Here is a 14,235-nt window from a genome sequence, read left to right as displayed (position 1 = left end):
CTGCCTTGATGAATGGAGGTTCCTGTGGTAGCCTCAACAAAATGTGTGTTGGCTTCGTCTCTGTGGTGTCGCTCCAGCGTTTGCAAGTAACGCAAGACTTGACAGGACCCTCAGCTTCAGCCTCGTAGCGAATGATGAACTGGTGAGGCTTGGTAACAAGCTCGATTCTATTAGGCTGTGGCAGCAGAGGCTCGAGGAAGGACTGCATGTCGAGGACGAACTTCAGTTCGGAGATGTTCGGGACAGGACTACGAAAGGCTTGTCTCCAAGCCTCCGTCATCTCATTGACTGTCATTGCGTCATGAATGTTGAGGTAGCGGGAAAGAACACTAAACAGCTGATCGACTGCTTCGTGCGTGTGACTGTGGCAGACACAGAAGACTCGTGTTAGGATTCCCTCTCCACATACTCAGTATCTCAGCAGAGGCATTCTCACACAACAGCAGGAAATGAACGAGATGCTGAGTATGCTGACTTGCGTCGCAACGGAATGTGACGGTGGCTAGGGGCACCTTTCGAAAATCAAGCGTCAGCGTCGTGAGCAGGCCACAAACAAACCGAACACTACAAGTCTGGAGCGTGTAGATAAATCAATGAGAATGATTCCTGACTCCAGAAAAGGGAGATTTAGAAAGCCAGCGACCCGTTCCGTGTTCTCTGTGGTTCGCGAACCCTACCGAGTCTAAAACAGGCAATTCATATGAGGTTGTACGGATCGGCATACTGAGTATCCGGAGTCGAGGTTGACTCAGAAAATGCGAGAAACAGCGCTTTGAAAGCTTACCCTACTGGAAGAAACGAGAGCCGGATCTCGTCCGCAAAGCCAAGGTGAACCATGAGTTGACAGAAGGAAACTGTCCACTTGTTCTTGTTCTCTCGGGTCGTGTTGTCGAGCTGGAAATGCGCGACTTTCAATTTCCTACCTCTCCTTTCCACTTCCTGCAACCGCGATAAATTCATCTGAGTAGGTTCTACAGGTACCGTCTGCGACATGACAGCTTTTTGACAGGGCAAAATCTCTCAGTAGAAGTAGGAACAGGGTTGGCGTATTGAGTATGCCGACCTCGCTAACAGGTCTGTTTACCTTAAGTAGCGTCTTGTACATTACCGTGATGGTGTTCGCACTGTCGTGAGGGAAAGCGTCCGTGAAATAGTAAAGGTCATCCGGACGTGTTCCGTTGTACTTCACACAAGTCAGGTGTAGCTTAAGCAACTTGTCCTTCTTGATTGTCTTGTCAAACTGGCTGAAATGAGGAAGCAGTGTCTTCGCACTGTCCATCCCGTCGATCTCACAGAAGAAGAAGTCCTCACTCTCATGTAGTGACTTGTACTTTGCAGCCTCCACCCAGCGTCTCTCCTGCGTAACTCGTGCCCAGTGCAGGTCACGGAGAGCTTTCGCCTCGGCACGTTGCTTGACAGTTCCCTTACGAACGATCTGTGTCAGCGATGTGCATTCCTTGCACCGCGAGAACTGGTCGTGTTCGTAGATCTTCACGTGGGGGAACTCCTCTGTCCAAACTTGGTGGAATGTGCTCAAGCAGCAAGGTTTCCCTGCAGTTCGTGGCACTCTTTTAGGCTTCGCATACTGGGTATCCGGACTCTGGGTATCCTAAAGACATCCAGTAAAAACCAGCTGTGGTGGGGGGCTCGACTTACTAACTTTTGAAGCGTTGCAGTCCTTCACGTAAGCGTCAAACACATACTGCTTGGTCATCCACACCGGCAGCCGGTACTCCTCCCGTCCATATCTCGGGTTCGGAAGTTTCTCACACCTGCCGTTCTCATCGGCCAAGTAGTTCTCCAGGAATGCCCTGCACGGCTCGTACTTTGACTTGTACCTCGGAGTCTTCGCGATTCTCCCAGAGGCTGTGCTGTTGTCGTCCGACGCTTGTCTCTTCAAGCCATACAGCCTCGAGTCACTGCAGCCATGGATTAGGAGCCACGCCTGTTTGCAAACCTGCATGGGTACATGGTATCAGCAACTTCTGCGTTTGGTGCCACTCAAGCCAATCAACTGCCAAATCAGGGTCTTACCTGCACGCACGCTCCTTCCTCCGTCCGCCACCAGTACTCTTGACAGGATGTTTCTCTCTGTAGTGGGTAGCTGTATGTCTCCGCAAATCCCAACGGTTCTGTTCCCGCTGACATTCCGAAACGGAGCCTGTTCATCAGGTAGTTTGCACTGCTAATCTGCCCCTCAGAGTGAACCGCTTTACGAGTAGCAATGACCGCGTCAACAAAGGACTGTCGCTGACGGCTTTCCTCTTCAGTCGGACATGCAGTGAACAGCTCCGGGTCTGACCCTACGAGCCTTGCAATGCACTGGTTCGAACAGCATGGTCTGACCGCGAGGGACCCAGTGGTAACTTCGGTGACGGTAATCTCGCGGCACACTCCCTCCTGACTGGTTCTCTTCTGTAGAAGCTTTGATGCCGGCTTTGGGCCTGCTCGTTTCCGGTTCAGAAACCTGTACTCGGCCCTCCCCCTTCTTCCGTTCTTCTTGATCAGGGTAGCAGTCCTAGCAGTACTGTCCGTCGAGTTTGGAGACCGTTCCTGTGACGACGATCCATTACTGTCACTGTCGAGCACCGACGCGGTTCCGGTCGTGAAACGCGAGTTACTCGACATGGTGCAATTAGTTTCTGAGTCAAAAGTTTCAGCGCAAGTGTTGTTTGACAGATGGTCTCACGAGCTGCATGCTTTTTAGTAAGTGTTTTGTGAGGTCAAGCTTTTGAGAGAAGTCCCTAAGTTGCGGCGGTCAACAGCCAGGTTTAAGTTTGAAGTATTGAGTATGCCCGGTACCGCGCTGACCAAATCGGACCGTTAGAAACGAGGTGTTACTTAACTACTGTAACAGTTTTGTAACTGTGACAAGCAGCGGTCAAAGCCGTCTCGACGTACCGTGTGGGGTCTCAGACAGGGTTCGGTGTATTGAGTATGCCGACTCATCTCTTGACCGTTAAGCGGTGTTTACGGGCATTTAACGGTTCGGTATGAATGAGCTGGGTTAAAAAAAAGTTTTTTCTAAACCAGAATTTGTTGTCTTGCCTGCCCCTCCCCGGCCCCGCCCCCCCCCCCCCCCCCCCCGGTATGCCTGGCGTGAGTCGGCCGGGGAGCCTTAAGGACTCCCAGGTAGACAGTCGGTCATTCACAACTCACAACTCACCACCCTGCATGACTCCACCACCCATCTGCTGCCGCCCCGCCACTTTTTGATTGCCACGCGCTGAAACGGTACGCGGGCCCGCGGATCTGTTGCCTTTTTGTCCGTGCGTTCCGCTTTGCGGCTGACCGTTCCGACGAGTAGGCCCGCCGTTCCCCCGCCGCAGTGCCGCCACCGCCGTGCCCGCTTCCGCCGCCTGCAGCTGCACCCGCACGGATGCATCTTAGATCCCGGCAGATCTGTTGGCCCTTCCGAGGTAACAACCTCGGAAGGGCCGAGTCAAGGTTTTTAGGGTTGCACTGTGTCTGTTCGGACGTCATCCGTGTAGTTCACGTACGTAGTTCGGGTCAGATTTTAGCTTCTTTGTTTGTCGTAAAAATGTTTTGCTTTTCGTAAACTGCCAATACTGCACTCCCCTTGCTTTCGTGGTAAATCCCAGTGCTTCGCTGTGTTTCCGTGTTGTTTCCTGTGCAAGAGCCTTCTGTCCGTGCCATTCCGTACTGATTTCGTGCTGCAGCTTTGCCTTGTCATATTTTTTGCGGCTCAGTTAATCTTTCCGACACCTTTCAGTCGGCATACTGAGTATGCGAGATTTCGAGAAATGAGCTTTGTGCTACCATGCTTTACGAGCCTTCACTTTTACTGCCATGCTCGTTGACTCGGCTGTAACTGACCCGCACCCCCTTTTCAAAAGCGAGGCGAACTTCGGATACTGAGTATGCCGGTCCTGAATGACCCGCAGGAAGAATGCCGACTCGTGCCGAGAAGGGGAAAGCACCCGCAAAGGAGAGTGCCGCCCAAGCTGAGCAGCAACCGGACTCTACCGCTAAGGGATCCGCGAAGGGGAGAGCGCCCGCGAAGGAGAAGCCGACCGCCAAGTCGAAAGCATCCCCGAAGGCAAAGGCACCTGCGAAGGGTAAAGCGTCTGCTAGGTCCGGAGGCTCGAAGGTGAAGAAGCAGTCGACTTTAACGATTCGACACGACCTTTGGGTTAAAGAGATGGAAGAAACCGGGCGGCCTAGGAAGAAGGTGTGTCAAACATCTCATCAACTTTTGTTTATTTTCAAACCATTCTCCTAACTCTTTTCTAACAGTAGCATTTACTGCAGGCGTCCGAGGCAACTGGAGGCTCAGCTTCAGCGACAGCCCCAGCTTCGCAGGAGGAATCGGAGGTTCCCGCAACTCCTCTTGACGAGACCCAGAGGAAACTAGCGGCTGCCCTTGACAGGGCCGACACTCAGGTGAGTTGGTTTACTGCGTGCAGCACTGAAGCGAGCGGTCTTTTCCTTGTGTCGAGATACTGAGTATGCCGTTTCTGGTTGCAGGTTGTTGCCGCCGCCATGGACAAGGCTGCTGAAGCACTTGACGACACTCTGGAAGAAGATTTTGAGCTTCTCACAGAAGTTCATGGTTCAACCTCCGGTGCTAGCAAGCGCCCGGGCGACACACCCGAAGAGACTCCGCCCGAGAAGAGGCCGCGCGCTGAAGGGCAGTCTACCGAGCAAGAAGAGCAACAGGAACAAAAGACTCCTGGCACACCAAGTGAAGATTCCGACATCCACGAGGAGGCTGGTGCCGAGACACCAGGTGGGACACCCGCAACTACCGAGAGGCCGTCCCGCCAACGTCATGACTCCAGTGACCTAATCTGGACATTGCGTCTCTACCGCGACAAAGAAGAGACTGGGAGAGAGACGCAACGTTACCTCGGTCTCTGGGTCTTCAAGGACACTGGTGAGTAGTCGGCATTCTCAGTATCCCGCACCAGTCACACTGAACATGGTTGGCATTCATGTCGTGTGTACTCAGTTTTCCCCATGTTTTACAGGAGTGGATCCACTTGAGAATCCCCGGGCTGTGCAATTGGACGAAGTTACTGTTGCTTTTCGCGGCCGCGTTACGATGGTTTCCGCGACTTCGGTTGACGACAAACAGCGGTTGAACATCTGCATTGCCAAGACTGCAGGCAAAATGAAGATTCCAGGTCCTTTTGTCGTCCAGTGCTCCGTCAGCAGACTTCACGCCAACTTTATGTTCCCCGGCAGCGACGCCCAAGTTTGGAATTACCTTCCAGCTTGGTTCTTCAACGTCGATAATGCGGCTGAGGCTCTTAACAAGCTGCTACAAGCCTGCGCCACCGAAGAATTCGACGCGCTCAGGCTCGACGGTTCGAACGAAGACGACGGCAAGGGGTTTTCTGTTCTAACTTCAACGCACTGGCAGTACACCTTGGGACGTCAAAAGACCAAAGGCCAGCTTGGCCGCTACACCCCCCGGGAATTCAGAGCAGATAATCTACCTGTGACGAGTGACGGTTCTTTGATCTACCAGTTGGTTGTCGACACGTGCACGGTACGCTTTGCTCTTGACTGTCTGCTCATCAAACGAAAAATGCTGGCCTTTCTCTCACTGTGCCATTTTTCATCCCGCAGCTCGGAACACAAGCAGACTTCAAACAAGAGATTTTCTCTCTACCGACAGCCAATTTGTCACAGCCTGCAGACAAGTTCAACTGTCGTGGTGTACAGGAGGACTTTGTGAAAGAGCTCGTCTCCAGTCTACAGGTTTGTGTGAGCTTCACCAAGTAGTGGCTGGTGATTTTTGCTTCGTATTTCACTCTGTCTCTCAAGGTTTGACTTTAACGCTGTGATGCGCAGCGTTCCGGAGACAAAGGGGGATTGAGCCTCGTAATGTTGCTCTTAAAGGACTACGACCCTAAAAACCCGCATGAAACGGTAACAGAGTCGATCAGCGAACTTTTTGAGCAGTTTCGAACCTCATCACGTTTAAACACCGACGCCATGAAAACCTGGATCGAGCAGTCCGCGGACAGGCTTTGGACACTTGGCGGCAATCACAGGTACATTAACTCAGACTTTGAACTCTTGCAGCCGCCCTTCCCTCCTAGTTTCAGTGCTGACGTTTTTAAAATTTCCGTCGCAGGCGTATGGCGAAGAACAGGATTCTGAGCTCAGACATTCCCGATGAGCAGGCCGCAAGGTTCAAAACCACAAGGGCGAACATCGTTGTTGGGCTGTCTCCAACACTTGCAAGGTAAAATTTGTCCGTTTGGTCTTTTTCTTGGCTTGCCTACCTATTTCTCGGGAAATACGACATTGTTTTCCAACCTCGCATACTGAGTATCCCAGTTGTCGTGTCAAAACCCACTTCCTTCAATGTCCGGCATCCTGCTCGCTTACCACACGTCCCCAACTTCACCCGCCCGTTCCGCATACCGAATACGCGGCTCATACATTTTTAGTTCGAACGCTCATGTCCGAGCCTCATGTTTTAAGCGTTGCCTTTGTCTGCTCACAGGTGGGTCGGTAACGAGCACAACCGGATCGCCATGATTCAAACAAAGAATACACTTCTCGACCAGTTCAGGGTGCGTTTTCCCACTGTACCTCTAGCGTTCATCTCGCCACCATATTTCATTACTAAAGTTTCCGTGCCGTTCCGCAGAGCCTCCGCCAAGTGTACAACAAGAGGTTCGAAGAGGCGAAGAAGACTGCCTCGGAGAAGGCCACGGATTACGACATCTACCTGTCGCTGACCGGCACCAAGCCAGGTCCAGATGGAATCATTCCGGCGGAGTCCCTTCTCCGAGAGGCCAACTTCTGGGCTGCTAAGGACACGAAAACCGACCACATCCTCGGCTCGAAGTACAGCTACGTTCGCCAGGTCGTCCTGAAGTCGACGAAGATGTGGGAGATCTTTGAAGAGCTGATGCTGGACTACCAAAACGCCGAACTCCCCCACCCCAAGCTTCAAGAATGCATCGAAGACTTGGAACAGATTTGCTCCAAAGCAGGCAACGAAGTCCAGACCCACGTTCTGCGGAGGTGCTTGACTGCACACAAGTACGTGGCCATCATCTGTAAACTTGTCTTAGTCTCATCTTTACTTTCAAAAAACCGGCTGACTGGTACTTTGTTCGCAGCATGCCAAAGCACTACTTGAAGCTAGTGAAGGCGGGTCTGGGTGAAGACAGTGTCGAGAAGCTTGAGCGCGTCCCCTTCATGTTTGCCGAGACCGACTTCGACCTGCCTCAGAAGATTCTACAGGAGTCGACCGGCGATCACATGGACAGTGGTCGCTGGAGCCACAAGAATGTAAGGCCCAAACTTGTTACCAGTTTTCATCACTTTTCCCACAACAGACCGGTTCTAAGACCAACACCTTGTTCACAGCTCAAGAAACTGTTCAGACGTCTCCACGACGAGAACGACACTCTGAACATCTTCGACGGGAGCTACCAAAGGACGGTAGGGTTGACGAAGGTTACCGAGTACTTCAAGTCTCTCGTCCCGGGGATCTTTGGCAAGACAGGTTTTTGCCCCTCGCTTACCGCGTTTTCTTTTGATTTGTTCAACACAAGCCTCTCACATACTCAATACGCCGCGGGGCCGTCGTCGCTTCGCTTCAGGAACTGCAGCACACCTTTTCTCTTTTGCCTTAGACATTCACATACTCAATACGCCGTTCGCTAAGACCCCGTTCTACATCAACTGTTTCTTAACCTCCGTTTCACGAGACCGTACTTCGCATACTGCGTATGCCGGACACATACATCCTAGCCTTACACCACTCTAACCGTACTTCTCCGTTACCGGATACTGAGTATCCCACACTTTGCTTCCACATCAGACTGGACCTACGAGAAATGGTTCTCAGAATTCAATGAGGACAGACATGATATGGCTTCACTCAAGTACGAGCTTGCGGACCAGCTGGAGTCCATCGACCCTGGGTCTCTGGCTTCTGATTACCTGAAAAATTTTCCGGACAGGCTCAAGGACACTCGTGCTGTTCTCAAAAGTTTGCTCTGTGTAACAGCGGCCAGGTAAAATTTTGCCTAAGTTCTTTCTCGTTGTGGTTTCTTCGTGCACTGTAGGCTGGCTCTTTCTAAATTCTGTTTCGCTTCATAGGCTCCCAAAACTCGAGGCAGAAGGTCTTGGCATGACGATGAGCGCTGCCCTCGAAAAGATTAAAGAGGAGGTTGACAAGTGGGAGTCACAAAAGAACAGAAAGTTGACTCAGAACCAACACACTTATGTTCTTCGCTGGAGCCAAGCTTTTCTCACACTCATCGTCGACAAGGAGACAGCCGCCCCCCCCCGCGACCGTTTCGGACTGGCACTCTCCCAAAGGCAACAAAAACGTTGAAGTGGCTTTCATCCGTCACGACCAGGGCTTTTCGAAGTGCACTCGGTCTTTAGCCACGCTGGTTGGGACGACGCCCATCAGTCTCCTTGTTGCCGACAGCGACTACGGTTACGGCGTCGAGGAGTGGGACAAAGTCCCTTGGTCCAACGAGTTCGCCGAGACCATCTCGTTCGTTGAGCAACAGAACGGTGGGCTTCCAGGGTCTAATTTCTGTTGGTTCCTCACAGACAAACAGCTTCCTGTTTGTTTGCAGGCAATCCTCGACAGGGGCCTGAGCTACAAGCTCTGCACCTGGCACAAGCCTTGCAGCGTAGTCCAGGGGCCTCGTTTCCGCCACGACCACGAGTTTTTCCTTTTCGCTTGGTCCGGCAGCAAGGAAAATGATTTCGTGTGTAACATCGACTCTGAAGACCAGCCGAGGTACAGCACGATGCATCATCAGGGTCGCGTCAGTCGTCACGTCCTCAACTTCCAGGGAAAGATTGTCAACCACTACCAGAAGCCGATTCGTCTGATGAAGAAGATTCTGAACATGGTTTGTGGGAAGCCCAAGAACCTGGTTGTCGACGTCACTTGCGGAACCGGAACCACCGCGGTAAGTCGCTTTTGCACAGCCTGCTCTTCAGAACCATATAATTCCAAGTGTTCTGAGATACTGAGTATCTCGACTTCGCAGATCGCCGCCCACCACATTTCTTTGGATGACGAAAAGAGCAAGAACCGTGCGTCACCCCGACGCTTCCAGGTTGTCCTTCTCGACAAGCTGAAAGCTCAGATTGATGCAGCGACTCTACGCCTTGCTGTCAGTGAAGACTCGGATGACGAGACCGACGCCCTGCCCCTTCCTCCAGGTTGGACTCAGACCGGCCAGTCAACGCCATCAAGACAACGTCCGACCTCTGGCACGTCTCCCGCCTCTGGAACTCCTCCCACTCCCTCACAACCACGGCGGGACTTAGAACAAGACCAGTTCAGAATCCAGTAAAGCACTGGGCTTAGCAGCTGCTTCCTTCGTCCTACCTTTTCACTTGTAATTTGCATTTTTCTTCTTTTACATGAGTTTCTTTCAGTTCCCACATACTCAATACGCCGTCCCTGTGAAGCGTTGGTCCCTCCTGAGCTTGAACTAGTATTCCGTGTCTGCCTTCGTTACTAGAACTCGAACAGAGTTGAATCTTCCGGGGACCGACACAACATCTCTTCAGTACGGACCATGACTGAATTTTCAGGCCAACTATTTTGAACATGCATGCCTCTAAGAGCCACGTCTGTTTCACTACCACTTATTGTCCTTTTCGTTCAATTTTTACGGTCGTTCCTCGAGAAGGTTCGAGCACGCCTTTTCGCTCATTCTGCAGCTGACCGTGCCCCCCCCATTTGGCAACACATATTTATTATAATCCACTTAATTACAACTTGATCTCCATTTGCCTACCAGAATCAATACATTTTGCGGTCTCAAGTCTATGGAGGATGTGTAATCTTATTTTCGCCAATTGCGTCACCACTTTTGTTGCATTTTGATTGTGACCACACCCTTTTAAACTTAGCAATTCTTGGACCTGGTTCAACGACGCCCAAGGATTTTTTTTTTGTCGGCGAGTAGCCTACAAGGCCGTTTTTGGGCCTTTTTGGGTCTTGTGTCCTTTGCTCCGCGAACGCATCACGACCGGTGGCCAGTTTGCACTGAAAACCCCCATTTCTGCCCCTTCAGTGCCCGAAAGCTAAACACTAGGAACACTGAATCGTTTTGGAACACTGAATTATTTTTAAATGGTGTATTACTTACGATCTCTCGCTCGCGACGATAACGTTGTGTCGGAACTGCCTGTCTGCCTGTCTGCGAATGAAGCAAGTCAGGAAATCGGTCGTTTGTTGGATCGTTTAACTCGATTGCCTGCTCGTGCATCGCAGCTAGCGCAACTAGATCAATACGGAGTGTTCCGCAAAAACCCGAACTTACGAAACGAATTAACTTGCCGTGACGCGCTTAGATTGCTCCGGGAGATTCGAAAACGAAAGACCGACCCGAGCAGCAGCCCGAACAGTAGCCAGGAGCCGTTTTGATGTCCGTATACATGGACATAGAAGCAGGTAAATTGTCTTAGCTTAATCCGGACTAAATCGTGGTGCATGGTGCATGAGTCGTGGTGCATGATGCATGAACTAACGTATGTGATGGGTGTGCTGCATGAGTCACAGGCTTTGGTCATCAAGCACAGTCTGATACAGATGAAGAGCAACAAACTCAACCTGATCCACATTTCATAGATGACACCAAGGACCCGAATCATTAAGGGAAGCCCTTAGATTGATCTCTTGATCTTTGAGGGTTGGTATTGTTGGTGCACCAATCTTTAAGGGGAGGTATTGTTGGTGCACCAATCTTTAAGGGGAGGTATTGTTGGTGCACCAATCTTTGAGGGGAGGTATTGTTGGTGCACCAATCTTTGAGGGGAGGTGTTGTTGGTGCACCAATCTTTGAGGGGACGTATTGTTGGTGCACCAATCTTTGAGGGGAGGCATTGTTGGTGCACCAATCTTTGAGGGGACGTATTGTTGGTGCACCAATCTTTATGGTAGGGAGTTGTTGGTGCACCGATCTACGCATTTTGGATTGGTGCATCATAGATCAATTCCAATGTTCCTACTATTACGTAAGATTACGAGTATAAAGGCTGTTGGTGCACCGATCTACGTACGGGGCCCGGTATTGTTGGTGCACCAATCTACAGGTTCCGGTATTGTTGGTGCACCGATCTACGAGCCCCCGTATTGTCGGAGCACCGATCTTTCAGGGGAGGTATTGTTGGTGCACCAATCTTTGAGGGGAGGTATTGTTGGTGCACCAATCTTTGATGGGAGGTATTGTTGGTGCACCAATCTTTGAGGGGAGGCATTGTTGGTGCACCAATCTTTGAGGGGAGGCATTATTGGTGCACTGATCTACTACTATTTCGCTGATGCATCAACAATCTGCGATGCATCAATGCATGATTCGGGTCATGACACCCAAAGGCCCAACAACTCGCCAACGTTCTATCGAGCGTTGGCCAATGGTAGTGCCTTGCCCTGCCCTGTCCCACCCTGCCCACTGTTAACTGTTGTGTCCTGCCCTGTCCCACCCTGCCCACTGTTAACTAGTGTGCTAATTGACTGTTACATGGTTGTGATGCACAGGAATATGTTGCTATGGACCAAGCACCCACACCTGTGACAGCCCCAGCAGGTCATGCATGCCTGCATGCCTGCCGCCCTGCCTACCTCACTGCCTGCCTGCTCGTCTGTGTTTATCCCTAGTATTGATGTGTGTGTGTGTGTGTGTGTGTGTGTGTGTTGCATTTCCAGGTGTATCTGTCATTGGCGTGTGTGTTCTGAACCGTCGAACCGTCGAACTTCAACTACGACATCATAGTTCCGCCTTCCTGTCAAGGCAAACGCAAACGAAATCAACTGCAGCAAGCCAGAGTTCGACAGTGCAGTGTGACAATAGTTGCAATAGGTAAGTTGGATGAATTGTGGTTGTTACATTTAAAAACCTATTTAGTTGTGCTAACTACGATGTGCTATGTGTTGCAGGTAGGGGAATTTTTGACAGGGAAGAAGCAGTTGTGGTGGAAGTGCTTGCTTCTAACGCAGTGAGCCGCGGAGTGGTGTGCGGTGAGCTGGTTGGGCCTGACAAAGGCCACTACCATCTACAAGCGTTGTGGGAATTCTGCTCTTCTTCCACTGCTGCTGTGAGTGCAATAATCAGGAATAAGGTAACCCCCTCCCTCCCCTACGTGTGTTTCCTATTTACCCGTTTCATTTTATGAACTGTTTCTACGCAGGTCTGGGGAGACAACAATCAACCACCAGGTTCTGTGTGTGTCAAAGAACAGGTGGGCAAGGAGTCCACACCTGCTTGCCCATGTTGGGCTACTACTTCAAGGACAACTTGCCAGGTGAGATATTTTTGTTGTTTCAAATTTTAATCAAAAACGAACTGTGTATGTGTGTATGTCACAGGCAATGTCAGAATCCGGGCATACACGAAGAACATCAAGTCTGAGGAAATCACTGAGGCCCGCCACGAGTACGCACTGCTTGGTGCTTACCCAATTGCCAAGAAACTACGCGCGGACAAGAAAAACGTGTTTGGACGGGTCAGCTACCTCTACTCGCTCATCTCATACTCGCGGTTTCAACCAGGGTTGGGCCGATGTGGGTTTTAGGGTCACCGATATCGTATCGGCCGATATCGGCAACAACGGGCGATATCGGCCGATATAATCGTATCGGGGCCCGATATCGGCGCCTGATATCGTATCGGAATTTCAACGATATCGGAACATCGGCCAATATCGGCCGATGTCGGGGACCTTCCCACACCTGATACCCTCAGTTCCCTTAGGTTCCCAACTCCAATATACCCTGCGGTAGCCGAGTGGGCAGTGCATGGGGTCATGGGGGCGGTGGCAATCCAAGGGCCAATCCAAGGGCCAAGGGCTGCGGGGTGGGCCGTGGGGTGGGCAATGTCTGCATGGGGAGTGGTCGGAGCCTAGCTGGCTAGATGGACTACAAACTAGTACTAGGCAGGAGTCGGCGGGCGCCAGGTGTAGCTATATATCGTTGCATTGCACATGAAACTAGCAAGAGAATGTCCCCGGCCTCGGCCCCCTCGTTCATATTATGAGTCAGAGTTTATTGCCAACTCATGGGCTTAAACAATTGAAGGGCACTTAATCGTTCTCTCATCGTCGAAGTCCATATCAATGACGTCATCACTCTGCTCCTCATCGGAACATGCACTAGCCTCCTACATTGAATTTCTCCGCGCGATCTCCAAGTCCAGCAGAGCTCGGAGTTCTGGTGGGCGCGGCTCCTATGGAGCAGGCAAGGCGGTTGGCTATCGCTCGACGCTTGACCGCGTTTCAACGGCGGCTGGGCGGTTCCTGTGGTTATACGGCCATCGCGGCCGTCCGTAGCCGTGCTGCCTGTTTCCATGCGAGGCTGGTCGGCCATGGCTACGCAAAAGCACGAGAGTCACTACGAATTTTAGTCGGCGCCGAAGTGTTGATGCTTTCTAAGTGCTGTGAACTGCGAGCCTGTTGCCGGCCTAGTTATGCGCATGCGACGTCGGGAGAAGGCCCCAGAGGCACGTGAACAATTGGAGGGTGCATGGCAACCCCGGGACAGATATCCCATGAACAGTACGGGGTCAGTGGAGGGGTCTGGAATACATCGTTATCGGTGAAATCCGGGCCTCGCCGATATCGGATCGGGCCGATATCGGGGCGCCAGGCCGATATTGGCCCAACCCTGGTTTCAACACAGATTCAACTTTGAGCGCATGCTCCTGCGAATGCTGCGAACGGGCCGCTATTACGCCGACGCAAGTTGGTGTTTGGCACCGTACGGAGGAGGCGGCATGGAGCGAGCGAAGGCTGCAGCTCCCTACTAGTTGTACACACGCCCTCTGGCATTTAGCACCGCTGACATGATGTGTTTGTTTTTTACTTCTAATGACAGGTGGGCAGTTAAGGGATGGGAAGATGAGGTGATGAAGGCAGATATACAAATGCCGACACCTGAGGAAGAGCATGCCTACCTACACGGGGTCGACGCCTGCATTCCCAATGCCCCGCTGACAACACTCGGTAGATAATTTGTTGCCTAAGCAATGATGAGAGCAGCCTGGCATATGCTCACTGGCAGAAAACTCAGCCAGGCTCTGATTTGAGCTCATCTCTGCTCCCCCCCCCCCCTCCCCCCCCCCCCCCACCGGCCCCCCAAAACATAAAATTATACTTGTAAAAGGTTGACACCACAATTTGCAGCTGAAATCTATACTTGTGTGTAGCCAGAATCTTGTGACATATATAATAGTTTGTTTACCCATGTGTACAGGCAAGATGCATTAT

This window comes from Convolutriloba macropyga, unplaced genomic scaffold (genome assembly GCF_964194025.1).
Source record: "Convolutriloba macropyga unplaced genomic scaffold, txConMacr16.3 SCAFFOLD_232, whole genome shotgun sequence".
Classification (NCBI taxonomy): domain Eukaryota; kingdom Metazoa; phylum Xenacoelomorpha; order Acoela; family Convolutidae; genus Convolutriloba; species Convolutriloba macropyga.
This window is presented reverse-complemented; position numbering follows the sequence as displayed.